We start from the raw sequence: 13525 nt of genomic DNA on the forward strand, positions 1-13525 counted from the left end.
GTGGTGTAGATATTTCCATGTGTATACTGATGACTGTGTAGATATTTCCATGTATATACAGATGGCGGATTAGATATTTCCATGTTTATACAGATAAAGGTGGAGATATTTCCTTGTTTATACAGATCGTGGTGTAGATATTTCTATGTTTATAAAGAGAGCCGTGTAGATATTTCCATGCTTATACAGGTAGCAGTGTACCTATATCCATGTTTATACAGATCGTTGTGTAGATATTTCCATTTTCCTCAGATGGCAGTTTAGATATTTCCATGTTTATACAGATGGCGGTGTAGAAATTTCCATGTTTATACAGACAGCGTTGTAGATATTTCCATGTTCATTCAGAAGGCGGTGTAGATATTTCCATGTTTACAGAGATGGCGGTGTAGATAATTCTATGTTTATAGAGATAGCGGTGTAGGTATTTCCATGTGTATAGAGATAGTGGTGTAGGTATTTCCATGTTTATAGAGATAGTGGTGTAGATATTTCCATGTTTATTCAGATAGCGTAGAAGTTGTTTCCATGTTTATACAGATGTCGGTGTAGATAGTTTCATGTTTATGGAGATGGCCGTGTAGACATTTTCACGTTTATAGAGATGGCGGTGTAGATATTTCCATGTTTAAAGAGATAGCGGTGTAGATATTTCCATGTTTATACAGATGGCGGTGTAGATATTTCCACGCTTATACAGATGGCGGAGTAGATATATCCATGTTTATACAGATAGCGGTGGAGATATTTCCATATTTATAAAGATAGCGTTGTAGATATTTCCATGTTTATACAGTTAACGATGTAGTTATATCCATGTTTATACAGATAGCGGTGTAGATATTTCCATGTTTATACAGATAGTGGTGTTGGTATTTCCATGTTTAGAAAAGTAGCATTGTAGATATTTCCATGTTTATACAGCTCGCAGTCTTGTTATTTCCATCTTTATAGAGATGGCAGTGTAGATAATTCCATGTTTTTACAGATAGCGGTGTAGATACTTCCGTGTTTATACAGATGGTGGTGTAGATATTTCCATGTTTATGGAGATCACCGTGGAGATATTTTCAGGTTTATAGAGATGGCGGTGTAGATATTTCCACGTATATAGAGATGGCGGTGTAGATATTTCCATGTTTATAGAGATAGCGTTGTAGGTATTTCCGTGTTTATAGAGATGGCGGTGGGGATATTTCCATGTCAATGCAGATGGCTGTGTAGATATTTCCATGTGCATACAGATGGCAGTGTAGATATTTCCATGTATAAGCAGATGGTGGTGTCGATATTTTCATGTTTATAGACATGACTGTGTAGATATTTCCATGTTTATACAGATGGTGGTGTAGGTATTTCCATGTTTATAGAGATAGTGGTGTAGATATTTCCATGTTAATACAGATAGCGGTGTAGGTATTTCCATGTTTATAGAGAGTGCGGTGCAGATATTTCCATATTTATACAGATAGCTTTGTAGATATTTCTATGTTTATACAGATCGCGGTGTAGATATTTCCATGTTTATAGAGATGGCGGTGTAGATATTTCCATGTTTATACAGATATCTGTGTAGATATTACCATGTTTACCCAGATAACAGTGTAGATATTTCCATCTTTGAACAGATTGCTGTGTGGATATTTCCATGTTTATTCAGATAGCGTTGTAGATATTTCCATGTTTACACAGTTAGCTGTGTAGATATTTCCATCTTTGAACAGATTGCAGTGTGGATATTTCCATGTTTATTCAGATAGCGTTGTTGATGTTTCCATGTTTACACAGATAGCTCTGTGGACATATCCATGTTTACACAGATAGCATTATAGATATTTCCATGTTTATCGAGATAGTGGTTTAGGTATTTCCATGTTTATACAGATAGCTGTGTTGTTATTTCCACGTTTATACAGATAGCGTAGTAGATTGTTCCATGTTTATGGAGATGGCGGTGTAGATATTTTCATGTTTATAGAGATGGTGGTGTAGATATTTCCATTTTCATAGAGATGACTGTGTAGATTTTTCCATGTTTATACAGATAGCGGTGGAGATATTTCCTTGTTTATAGAGATCGTGTTGTAGATGTTTCTATGTTTATACATAGAGCCATGTAGATATTTCCATGTTTATACAGGTAGCGGTCTTCATATTTCCATGTTTATACCGATCGTGGTGTAAATATTTCCATTTTCCTCAGATGGCAGTTTAGATATTTCCATGTTTATACAGATGGCGGTGTAGATATTTCCATGTTCATTCAGAAGGCGGTGTAGATATTTCCATGTTTACAGAGATGGCGGTGTTGATATTTCTATGTTTATAGAGATAGCGTTGAAAGTATTTCCATGTGTATAGAGATGGTGGTGTAGGTATTTCCATGTTTATAATGACAGTGGTGTAGATATTTCCATGTTTATTCAGATAGTGGTGTAGGTATTTCCATGTTTATAAAGATGTCGGTGTAGATATTTCCATGTATATGGAGATGGCCATGTAGGTATTTCCATGTTTATACAGATAGCGGTGTAGACATTTCCATGTGTATAGAGATAGTGGTGTAGATATTTCCATATTTATACAGATAGCAGAGTAGACATTTCCGTGTTTATACAGATAGTGGTGTAGATATTTCCATGTTTATACAGATAGTTGTGTAGATATATCCATGTTTATACAGATTTTGGTGTAGATATTTCCATGTTTATACAGATAGTGGAGTCGGTATTTCCATGTTTATACAGAGACTGGTGTAGATATTTCCATGTTTACAGAGATAGAGGTGTAGATATTTCCATATTTGTAAAGATTGTGGTGTAGATATTTCCATCTTCACACAGATTGTGGTGTGCATATTTCCATGTTTAAACAGACAGCTGTGTATATATTTCCATGTTTACACAGATAGTGTTGTAGATATTTCCATGTTTATACAGATTGCGGTGTAGATATTTACAAGTTTATAAAGATAGCGGACTAGATATTTCCATGTTTACACAGATAACGGTGTAGATATTTCCATGTTTATACAGATAGCGGTGTAGATATTTCCATGTTTATACAGACAGCGTTGTAGTTATTTCCATGTTTATACAGAGAGTGGTGGAGATATTTCCATGTTTATACAGATAGCGGTGGAGATATTTCCATGTTTCTAGATATGGTGGTGTAGATATTTCCACGTTTATGCAGGTAGCGGTGTACATATTTCCATGTTTATAGAGATAGCGGTGTAGATATGTCCATGTTTATACAGATAGCAGTGCAGATATTTCCATGTTTACACAGTTGCCTATGCAGATATTTCCATATTTACACAGAGGGCCGTGTAGATATTTCCATATTTATACAGATGTCTGTGTAGATATTTCCATGTGTATACAGATGGCATTGTAGATATTTCCATGTTTATACAGATGGTGGTGTAGATATTTCCATGTTTACACAGATGACTGTATAGGTATTTCCATGTTTATACAGATGGCGGTGTAGATATTTCCAAGTTTATAGAGATAGCGGTGTAGATATTTCCATATTTATACAGATAACGGTGTAGAAGTTTCCATGTTTATACAGATAGCAGTGTAAATATTTCCATGTTTATACAGATCACGGTGTAGATATTTCCATGTTTATAGAGATAGCGGTGTAGATATTTCCATGTTTATACCGATAGCGGTGTTGATATTTCCATGTTTATACAGACCGCGGTGTAGATATTTCCATGTTTATACAGACAGCAGTGGAGATATTTCCATGTTTATACAGATAGTGGTGTAGATATCTCCATGTATATACAGATGGCTGTGTAGATATTTCCATGTTTATACAGATGGCTGTGTAGATGTTTCCATGTTTATACAGATGACTTTGTAGGTATTTCCATGTTTATACAGATGGCGGTGTAGATATTTCCATGTTTATAGAGATAACTGTGTAGATATTTCCATTTTTATACAGATCGCGGTGTAGATATTTCCATGTTTATACAGATAGCGGTGTAGATATTTCCATGTTTTTACAGATATCGGTGTAGATATTTCCATGTTTACACAGATTGCGGTGTAGATATTTCCATGTTTATACAGATAACTTTGTAAGTATTTCCATTTTTATACAGATGACTGTATAGGTATTTCCATGTTTTTTCAGATGGCGGTGCAGATATTTCCATGTCTATAGAGATAGCGGTGTAGATATTTCCATGTTTGTACAGATGGCGATGTTGATATTTCCATCTATACACAGATGGCCGTGTAGATATTTCCATGTTTATTCAGATGGCGGCGTAGATATTTCCAAGGACATGCAGATGGCGGTGTAGTTATTTCCATGTTTATACAGATAGCGGTGTAGGTATTTCCATGTTTACACAGATGGTGGTGTAGATATTTCCGTGTTTATACACATGGCGGAGTAGATACTTCCATCTTTATGGAGATGGCAGTGTAGATATTTTCATGTTCATAGAGATGGCGGTGTAGATATTTCCATATTTATAGAGATAGCGGTGTAGATATTTCCATCTTTCTACAGATGGCAGTGTAGATATTTCCATGTTTATACAGATGGCCGTGTAGATATTTCCATATTTATACAGATGTCTGTGTAGATATTTCCATGTGTAAACAGATGGTATTGTAGCTATTTATGTTTATACAGATGGTGGTGTAGATATTTCCATGTTTATTCAGATGAATGTGTAGATATTTCCATGTTTTTACAGATGGCAGTGTAGCTATTTCAATGTTTATATAGATGGCGCTGTTGATATTTCCATGTTTATACAGATAACGGTGGAGATATTTCCATGTTTATACAGAGAGCAGTGGAGATATTTCCATGTTTATACACATAGCGGTGTACATATTTCCATGTTTATAGAGACAGCGGTGTAGGTATTTCCATGTTTATACAGATAGCGGTGCAGATATTTCCATGTTTACACAGATGCCTATGCAGATATTTCCATATTTACACAGAGGGCTGTGTAGATATTTCTATATTTATACAGATGGCAGTGTAGATATTTAAATGGTCCTACACATGTCTGTGTAGGTATTTCCATGTTTATGCAGATGTCTTTGTAGTTACTTCCATGTTTATAGAGATAGCGGTGCAGATATTTCCATGTTTATACAGATAGCGGTGTATATATTTCCATGTTTATACAGATCATGGTGTAGATATTTCCATGTTTATACAGATACCGGTGTAGATATTTCCATGTTTATACAGACCGCAGTGTAGATATTTCCATGTTTATAGAGATAGCAGTGTATATATTTCCATGTTTGTACAGATGGCGGTGTTGATGTTTCCATCTATACACTGACTGCCGTGTAGGTATTTTCATGTTAATACAGATGGCATTGTAGATATTTCCATGTTTATACAGGTGGTGGTGTAGATATTTCCATGTTTACACAGATGACTGTAAAGGTATTTCCATGTTTATACAGATGGCGGTGTAGATATTTTGAAGTTTATAGAGATAGCGGTGTAGATATTTCCATATTTATACAGATAACGGTGTAGAAGTTTCCATGTTTGTACAGATAGCAGTGTAAATATTTCCATGTTTATACAGATCACGTTGTAGATTTTTCCATGTTTATAGAGATAGCGGTGTAGATATTTCCATGTTTACACCGATAGCAGTGTTGATATTTCCATGTTTATACTGATCGTGGTGTAGATATTTTCCTGTTTATAGAGATGGCGGTGCAGATATTTCCATGTTTGTACAGATAGCTGTGTTGATATTTCCATCTATACACAGATGACCGTGTAGATATTTCCATGTTTATACAGACGGCGGCGCAGATATTTCCATGGATATGTAGATGGCGGTGTAGATATTTCCATGTTTATACAGATAGCGGTGTTGTTATTTCCATGTTTATATAGATAGCGGTGTAGGTATTTCCATGTATGTACACATGGCTGTGTAGATATTTCCATGTTTATACAGATGGCGGTGTAGATATTTCCATGTTTATACAGATAACTTTGTAAGTATTTCCATGTTTATACAGATGGCGGTGTAGATATTTCGATGTTTATAGAGATAGCAGTGGAGATATTTCCATGTTTATACAGATAGCGGTGTAGATATTTCCATGTTTATACTGATCGTGGTGTAGACATTTCCATGTTTATAGAGATGGCGGTGTAGATATTTCCATGTTCATAGAGATAGCGGTGTTGATTTTTCCATGTTTATAGAGATAGCGGTGTGGATATTTCCATGTTTATACAGATAGGGATGTAGATATTTCCCTGTTTATAGAGATGGTGGTGTAGATATTTCCATGTTTATACAGATCACGGTGTAGATATTTCCTTGTTTATACAAATAGCGGTGAAGTTATTTCCATGTTTATACAGATAGTGGTGTAGATATTTCCATGTATATACAGATGGCTGTGTAGATATTTCCATGTTTATACAGATGGCTGTGTAGATATTTCCATGTTTATACAGATGACTTTGTAGGTATTTCCATGTTTATACAGATGGCGGTGTAGATATTTCCATGTTTATAGAGATAACTGTGTAGGTATTTCCATGTTTATACAGATAGCGGTGTTGATATTTCCATGTTTATACAGATCACGGGGTAGATATTTCCATGTTTATACAGATCGCGGTGTAGATATTTCCATGTTTATACAGATGGCGGTGTAGATATTTCCATGTTTTTCCAGATATCGGTGTAGATATTTCCTTGTTTACACTGATTGCGGTGTAGATATTTCCATCTTTCTACAGATGGCATTGTAGATATTTCCATGTTTATACAGATGACTGTATAGGTATTTCCATGTTTTTTCAGATGGCGGTGCAGATATTTCCATGTCTATGGAGATAGCGGTGTAGATATTTCCATGTTTGTACAGATGGCGGTGTTGATATTTCCAACTATACACAGATGGCCGTGTAGATATTTCCATGTTTATTCAGATGGCAGCGTAGTTATTTCCAAGGACATGCAGATGGCGGTGTAGTTATTTCCATGTTTATACAGATAGCGGTGTAGGTATTTCCATGTTTACACAGATGGTGGTGTAGATATTTCCGTGTTTGTACACATGGCGGAGTAGATACTTCCATCTTTATGGAGATGGCAGTGTAGATATTTTCATGTTCATAGAGATGGCGGTGTAGATATTTCCATATTTATAGAGATAGCGGTGTAGATATTTCCATCTTTCTACAGATGGCAGTGTAGATATTTCCATGTTTATACAGATGGCCGTGTAGATATTTCCATATTTTCACAGATGTCTGTGTAGATATTTCCATGTGTAAACAGATGGTATTGTAGCTATTTATGTTTATACAGATGTTGGTGTAGATATTTCCATGTTTATTCAGATGAATGTGTAGATATTTCCATGTTTTTACAGATGGCAGTGTAGCTATTTCAATGTTTATATAGATGGCGCTGTTGATATTTCCATGTTTATACAGATAACGGTGGAGATATTTCCATGTTTATACAGAGAGCAGTGGAGATATTTCCATGTTTATACACATAGCGGTGTACATATTTCCATGTTTATAGAGACAGCGGTGTAGGTATTTCCATGTTTATACAGATAGCGGTGCAGATATTTCCATGTTTACACAGATGCCTATGCAGATATTTCCATATTTACACAGAGGGCTGTGTAGATATTTCTATATTTATACAGATGGCAGTGTAGATATTTAAATGTTCCTACACATGTCTGTGTAGGTATTTCCATGTTTATACAGATGTCTTTGTAGTTATTTCCATGTTTATAGAGATAGCGGTGCAGATATTTCCATGTTTATAGAGATAGCGGTGCAGATATTTCCATGTTTATAGAGATATCGGTGCAGATATTCCCATGTTTATACAGATAGCGGTGTACATATTTCCATGTTTATACAGACCGCAGTGTAGATATTTCCATGTTTATAGAGATAGCAGTGTAGATATTTCCATGTTTGTACAGATGGCGGTGTTGATGTTTCCATCTATACACTGATTGCCGTGTAGGTATTTCCATGAGTATACAGATGGCATTGTAGATATTTACATGTTTATACTGATGGTGGTGTAGATATTTCCATGTTTACACAGATGACTGTATAGCTATTTCCATGTTTATGCAGATGGCGGTGTAGATATTTCCAAGTTTATGGAGATAGCGGTGTAGATATTTCCATATTTATACAGATAGCGGTGTAGATATTTCCATGTTTATACAGATCGCGGTGTAGATATTTCCATGTTTATAGAGATAACTGTGTAGATATTTCCATATTTATACAGATAGCGGTGTAGATATTTCCATGTTTATACAGATCGCGGTGTAGATATTTCCATGTTTAAACAGATCGCGGTGTAGATATTTCCATGTTTATACAGATAGCGGTGTAGATATTTCCATGTTTTTCCAGATAAACGGTGTAGATATTTCCATGTTTACACAGATTACGGTGTAGATATTTCCATCTTTCTACAGATGGCATTGTAGATATTTTCATGTTTGTACAGATGACTGTATAGGTATTTCCATGTTTTTACAGATGGCGGTGCAGATATTTCCATGTCTACAGAGATAGCGGTGTAGATATTTCTATGTTTGTACAGATGGCGTTGTTGATATTTCCATCTATACACAGATGGCCGTGTAGATATTTCCATGTTTATTCAGATGGCGGCGTAGATATTTCCAAGGACATGCAGATGGCGGTGTAGTTATTTCCATGTTTATACAGATAGTGGTGTAGATATTTCCATGTATATACAGAGGGCTGTGTAGATATTTCCATGTTTATACAGACGGCTGTGTAGATATTTCCATGTTTATACAGACGACTTTGTAGGTATTTCAATGTTTATACAGATGACGGTGTAGATATTTCCATGTTTATAGAGATAACTGTGTAGATATTTCCATGTTTATACAGATATCGGTGTAGATATTTCCATCTATACACAGATGGCCGTGTTGATATTTCCATGTTTATTCAGATACCGGTGTAGATATTTCCATGTTTATACAGACCGCAGTGTAGATATTTCCATGTTTATAGAGATAGCAGTGTAGATATTTCCATGTTTGTACAGATGGCGGTGTTGATGTTTCCATGTATACACTGATTGCCGTGTAGGTATTTCCATGTGTATACAGATGGGATTGTAGATATTTCCATGTTTATACAGATGGTGGTGTAGATATTTCCATGTTTACACAGATGACTGTATCGGTATTTCCATGTTTATACAGATGGCGGTGTAGATATTTCCAAGTTTATAGAGATAGCGGTGTACATATTTCCATATTTATACAGATAATGGTGTAGAAATTTCCATGTTTATACAGATAGCGGTGTAAATATTTCCATGTTTATACAGATCACGGTGTAGATATTTCCATGTACATAGAGATAGCGGTGTAGATATTTCCAGGTTTATACCGATAGCGGTGTTGATATTTCCATCTTTATACAGACCGCGGTGTAGATATTTCCATGTTTATGCAAATAGCGGTGCAGATATTTCCATGTTTGTACAGATGGCGGTGTTGATATTTCCATCTATACACAGATGACCGTGTAGATAATTCCATCTTTATACAGATGGCGGCGCAGATATTTCCATGGATATGTAGATGGCGGTGTAGATATTTCCATGTTTATACAGATAGCGGTGTAGTTATTTCCATGTTTATATAGATAGCGGTGTAGATATTTCCATGTATGTACACATGGCTGTGTAGATATTTCCATGTTTATACAGATGGCGGTGTAGATATTTCCATGTTTATACAGATAACTTTGTAAATATTTCCATGTTTATAGAGATGGCGGTGTAGATATTTCAATGTTTATAGAGATAGCAGTGGAGATATTTCCATGTTTATACAGATAGCGGTGTAGATATTTCCATGTTTATACTGATTGTGGTGTAGACTTTTCCATGTTTATAGAGATGGCGGTGTAGATATTTCCATGTTCATAGAGATAGCGGTGTTGATTTTTCCATGTTTATTGAGATAGTGGTGTGGATATTTCCAAGTTTATACTGATAGGGGTGTAGATACTTCCCTGTTTATAGAGATGGCGGTGTAGATATTTCCATGTTTATACAGATCACGGTGTAGATATTTCGTTGTTTATACAAATAGCGGTGTAGTTATTTCCATGTTTATACAGATAGTGGTGTAGATATTTCCATGTATATACAGATGGCTGTGTAGATATTTCCATGTTTATACAGATGGCTGTGTAGATATTTCCATGTTTATACAGATGACTTTGTAGGTATTTCCATGTTTATACAGATGTCGGTGTAGATATTTCCATGTTTATAGAGATAACTGTGTAGATATTTCCATATTTATACAGATAGCGGTGTAGATATTTCCATGTTTATACAGATCGCGGTGTAGATATTTCCATGTTTAAACAGATCGCGGTGTAGATATTTCCATGTTTATACAGATAGCGGTGTAGATATTTCCATGTTTTTCCAGATAAACGGTGTAGATATTTCCATGTTTACACAGATTACGGTGTAGATATTTCCATCTTTCTACAGATGGCATTGTAGATATTTTCATGTTTGTACAGATGACTGTATAGGTATTTCCATGTTTTTACAGATGGCGGTGCAGATATTTCCATGTCTACAGAGATAGAGGTGTAGATATTTCTATGTTTGTACAGATGGCGGTGTTGATATTTCCATCTATACACAGATGGCCGTGTAGATATTTCCATGTTTATTCAGATGGCGGCGTAGATATTTCCAAGGACATGCAGATGGCGGTGTAGTTATTTCCATGTTTATACAGATAGCGGTGTAGGTATTTCCATGTTTACACAGACGGTTGTGTAGATATTTCCCTGTTTATACACATTCCGGAGTAGATACTTCCATCTTTATGGAGATGGCAGTGTAGATATTTTCATGTTCATAGAGATGGCGGTGTAGATATTTCCATCTTTCTACAGATGGCAGTGTAGATATTTCCATGTTTATACAGATGGCCGTGTAGGTATTTCCATATTTATACAGGTGTCTGTGTAGATATTTCCATGTGTATACAGATGGTATTGTAGCTATTTCCATGTTTATACAGATGGTGGTGTAGATATTTCCATGTTTATTCAGATGACTGTGTAGATATTTCCATGTTTTTACGGATGGCAGTGTAGATATTTGAATGTTTACATAGATGGCGCTGTTGATATTTCCATGTTTATACAGATAACGGTGGAGATATTTCCATGTTTATACAGAGAGTAGTGGAGATATTTCCATGTTTATACACATAGCGGTGTACATATTTCCATGTTTATAGAGCCAGCGGTGTAGATATTTCCATGTTTATACAGATAGCGGTGCAGATATTTCCATGTTTACACAGATGCCTATGCAGATATTTCCATATTTATACAGAGGGCTGTGTAGATATTTCTATATTTATACAGATGGCAGTGTAGATATTTAAATGTTCCTACACATGACTGTGTAGGTATTTCCATGTTTATACAGATGTCGTTGTAGTTATTTCCATGTTTATAGAGATAGCGGTGCAGATATTTCCATGTTTATACAGATAGCGCTGTATATATTTCCATGTTTATACAGATCATGGTGTAGATATTTCCATGTTTATACAGATACCGGTGTAGATATTTCCATGTTTATACAGACCGCAGTGAAGATATTTCCATGTTTGTAGAGATAGCAGTGTATATATTTCCATGTTTGTACAGATGGCGGTGTTGATGTTTCCATCTATACACTGTTTGCCGTATAGGTATTTCCATGTGTATACAGATGGCATTGTAGATATTTCCATGTTTATACAGATGGTGGTGTAGATATTTCCATGTTTACACAGATGACTGTGTAGGTGTTTCCATGTTTATACAGATGGCGGTGTAGATATTTCCAAGTTTATAGAGATAGCGGTGTAGATAATTCCATATTTACACAGATAACGGTGTAGAAGTTTCCATGTTTATACAGATAGCGGTGTAAATATTTCCATGTTTAAACAGATCACGGTGTAGATATTTCCATGTTTATAGAGATAGCGGTGTAGATATTTCCATGTTTACACCGATAGCAGTGTTGATATTTCCATGTTTATACAGACCGCGGTGTAGATATTTCCATGTTTTTACAGATAGCGGTGCAGATATTTCCATGTTTGTGCAGGTGGCGGTGTTGATATTTCCATCTATACACAGTTGACCGTGTAGATATTTCCATGTTTATACAGACGGCGGTGTAGTTATTTCCATGTTTATATAGATAGCGGTGTAGATATTTCCGTGTATGTACACATGGCTGTGTAGATATTTGCATGTTTATACAGATAGCGGAGTAGATATTTCCATGTTTATACTGATCGTGGTGTAGACATTTCCATGTTTATAGAGATGGCGGTGTAGATATTTCCATGTTCATAGAGATAGCGGTGTTGATTTTTCCATGTTTATAGAGATAGCGGTGTGGATATTTCCATGTTTATACAGATAGGGGTGTAGATATTTCCCTGTTTATAGAGATGGTGGCGTAGATATTTCCATGTTTATACAGATCACGGTGTAGATATTTCCTTGTTTATACAAATAGCGGTGTAGTTATTTCTATGTTTATACAGATAGTGGTGTAGATATTTCCATGTATATACAGATGGCTGTGTAGATATTTCCATGTTTATACAGATGGTTGTGTAGATATTTCCATGTTTATACAGATGACTTTGTAGGTGTTTCCATGTTTATACAGATCACGGTGTAGATATTTCCATGTTTATACCGATCGCGGTGTAGATATTTCCATGTTTATACAGATAGCCGTGTAGATATTTCCATGTTTTTACAGATATCGGTGTAGCTATTTCCATCTTTACACAGATTGCGGTGTAGATATTTCCATCTTTCTGCAGATGGCATTGCAGATATTTCCATGTTTATACAGAGGACTGTATAGATATTTCCATATTTTTACAGATGGCGGTGCAGTTATTTCCATGTCTATAGAGATAGCGTTGTAGATATTTCCATGTTTGTACAGATGGCGGTGTTGATATTTCCATCTATACACAGATGGCCGTGTAGATATTTACATGTTTATTCAGAGGGCGGCATAGATATTTCCAAGGACATGCAGATGGTGGTGAAGTTATTTCCATGTTTGTACAGATAGCGGTGTAGGTATTTCCATGTTTACACAGATGGTGGTGTAGATATTTCCGTGTTTATACACATGGCGGAGTAGATACTTCCATCTTTATGGAAATGGCAGTGTAGTTATTTTCATGTTCATAGAGATGGCGGTGTAGATATTTCCATATTTATAGAGATAGCCGTGTAGATATATCCATCTTTCTACAGATGGCAGTGTAGATATTTCCATGTTTATACAGATGACCGTGTAGATATTTCCATATTTATACAGAAGTCTGTGTAAATATTTCCATGTTTATACAGATCACGGTGTAGGTATTTCCATGATTAT

The sequence above is a fragment of the Pan troglodytes genome, chromosome 23 (genome assembly GCF_028858775.2).
Source record: "Pan troglodytes isolate AG18354 chromosome 23, NHGRI_mPanTro3-v2.0_pri, whole genome shotgun sequence".
NCBI classification, from domain to species: Eukaryota; Metazoa; Chordata; class Mammalia; order Primates; family Hominidae; genus Pan; species Pan troglodytes.